Raw genomic sequence first — 3259 nt, forward strand, 5'->3', positions numbered from 1 at the left:
TCTCCAGCCTTTTTTTTTTTCTTTTCCTTCTCTCTTCTGCTTCCCCCTCCCGCCTCTGCTTTACCTCTCTGCTTTACCTTTTCTCTTTCTAATTGGTGCAGGGAGCAGGGCAGAGGTCTGGGCAGGCAGCTTGTCCAAGGGATGGGGATGCAACTCCCTGGGCTAGGTAAGTGGCCTGAAGGTTCAAGTATGTTGAGCACCCCATTTAGTTAGGAGCCTAGATTGATATTTTCACTTAGGATATAGCTTTCATTATCCCATTCACTTAGGAAATAGCTTCAGATATAACTTTGTTGCTGAACAATAGGGTGGCCATCATAGAGGACATTCCAGTTTTCTGCTACTCTGTCCTCTGTGCTCTATTGCTATGAAACCCGATGCCTTTATGTCTTCTATTTTTGTCTTCAAGAAAGAGAAAGGGTCCCCTTTTTATTGCTTTACAGCAGTTGTCTCAGCACAGCTGTATTGTTGATCACCACTATACATTTGGTTGCTGTATGTCTGGGCCTTGCATGTTTGGGGCCTGGCACATGTTGCTTTTGTGGCTCTGTGTCCTGACCAATGCAGCATGGTTGGTGTTGGTTGGTGGTCAGGCTCTTTTGCTGTTTGGCTGCCTCTTCTTTGAGTTCTCTAGCAGTTTTCCTGCCTGAACAGAGCTGGGATTAGGACTAAAAACTTTGGGTTGTGAGTTGCTGATGAGAACTACAGTTCAACCCTCAAGTCCACCATGTGGAGATGAGGATCAGTGCTACAGTTTCACAGGGAACAACAAGGAGCCCTTTGCAATGCGGAAGGACCAACTCTCTCTAGCAACCCTTGCAGCACAGAAGACCCATGGAGCAGCTCATTGGACTCTCCAGTGTGGGCCCCCCTTTCTAGCCCATCGCTGAAGAGCAAGTATAGGGGTGCAGGCCCCCAGAACTACCTTTCTGGGGAGTCCCAATTCCCAGACTCCCTGAGTATGGGTAAAGACCCCCTAAAGAGGGTGCCACCTATAGACTTTATTTGTAATTTATAGTGTTTTACAATTATAGTTATAGTTAATGTTTATTTTTGTTTTTCTTTATGCTTTGCAATAAATCTGGATTTCATGGCTACACTGCTTGCAAGAAAAGGATTATGGGTTTAATGGGACACCCTGATAATCCAATTAGTGTTTCCCAGGTAAACTGGGTGGGGGCTCAAGCCAAAGTAAAATATATTTAATATCCCTAAAATTGAACCTGGCCCAGAAGTGAACATGCTGAGGGAGACGGAGAAAAGCATTACTACGTGAAGGTAATGCTTGAACAGAGCTATGTCAGCTGAAAAATCTGGCCCATTATGTACATCTACACCCAGGTCTTATTTTTCCATATAGTTCTAAGCTTTTATAGCCCTTTGGCCAAAAAAAAAAAAAAAAAATCATTTTTCCTCAGTAGAGTAAACCCATTCTGCCCAGAGAGAAGCATAAATCTCCCATTCACACAATGTACGTATGCCTCAAGAATGTACAGTGTTGATCAGAGAGTTTCTTGTTCCTGATTTACAACAGAAAGTTCATCTACATGATACATTTACTGTGGAGCTAAGTAGCTCCACAGTAAAATGTCATCATCCACACGTGCCATGGTATTAGGATGGAATAAATTAATTAAGTCTGCTGTAGGATAATACTGCTCGATGCAAGTACTATCCTATAGCAGAGTTATTTATTCTGCTGCAATGCACGTGTAGATGCTGACTGGGGCTGGCTCAGGTACAAGCATGCTAGAATGCAAGGGCTGCCTGCTATCTAACCCCATGCTAAAGTACCCTCATGCCCTAGTCACTGCCTCCACAGAACATTGATCTGCATTGGAGCATCCTTACAGATAGCAAGCTTTCCCTCAGAGTCCCTGACAGCCAATGTACAGGCCAATATACCATCCGGGTTCAATAAAATCTGCAAACTGAACTGGAGTTTATTCAGCTGAATTAAAATGTAAATGTTCCCAGGAAGTGCTAGGCACAGGGATGTGTCTGAACTTTCCCGTTCATCCTCTAAATAAGACATCCTACTTAGGGCTATGCATTATGCACCTACATCACAGAATCCTATTCTACACTAGGGGATGGGATGGGAACCTGGGTACATTTTGTCTATTGCCTAGTTCTTGGAGTATTTTTCCAAGAAGTAAGCTGGATCCCAATAAAATGTAGATGTGTAAGGGCCCCTTTGTAAAAGAAGGAGAGAGGTATGTTCTTGGATTAGATTAGAATTAAATCAGCAAAAGTCTCTGTGATGGGGCCGTCTCATGGCTGGTCAAATCTTTGGCCTGCCCACCTGACTAGGGCAAGCCACAAAAAGTCCTTCTTCAAATACATTGGGAGTAAGAAGAGGGCACCACATAATATAGGGCCTGTGCTAGACACAAATGGTAATCTTGTGGCTACGCCAGACAAAAAACCCAAAAATTTTAACAAGTTCTTTGCCTCTGTCTTCTTGAACAGGGACCAGGACAGCTCTCCCACCACAGGTAGGGGCAATCTTGGGGATAGCACTGCCAGGCCTCGGGTCTGCGCAGATGTATTTAGGGATCTTCTGGAAGGCCTGGATGTTTTTAAATCTGCAGGCCTTTATGCCCTCCACCCACGGGTGTTGAGAGAGCTGGCGGGGGTCATTGCTGCGCCCTTGGCCTGGGTGTACGAGCGATCACGGTCCACGGGCCAGGTACCCAGAGATTGGAAACTAGCTAATGTGGTCCCCATTTATAAGAAAGGGAGAAAGGAGGACCCAGGAAACTATAGGCCCATAAGCCTCACATCAGTATTGGGGAAGATCTTTGAAATATTTATCAAGGATCACATCTGTGAGGGGCCTGAAGGGGAAATCAACATGGGTTCATCAAAGGCAGGTCCTGGAAGACCAACCTTTAATGACCAGGTAACTAAATCCCTGGATGTAGTTGGTGTCACCGTGGACATAATCTTTCTGGACTTTAAGAAGTCCTTTGACACTGTTCCTCACCCCATTCTCATTAAGAAATTGAGCAACTGTGGCATAGATGCCTACCCAGTTGGATGGGTCAAAAATTGGCTGATAGGGTGCACCCAGAGAGTGGTGGTGGACAGGTCATACTCAACCTGGCAGGATGTGAATAGTGGGGTCCCCAAGGGCTCGGTCCTGGGGCCTACACTGTTCAACATCTTCATCAGCAACTTGGATGAGGGGGTGGAAAACATGTTGTCCAAGTTTGCTGATGAAACCAAGATGTGGGTAGAGGTAGACATGCTCGAA

The sequence above is a fragment of the Alligator sinensis genome, unplaced genomic scaffold (assembly GCF_000455745.1).
Source record: "Alligator sinensis unplaced genomic scaffold, ASM45574v1 scaffold1_1, whole genome shotgun sequence".
In the NCBI taxonomy this organism is placed as follows: Eukaryota; Metazoa; Chordata; order Crocodylia; family Alligatoridae; genus Alligator; species Alligator sinensis.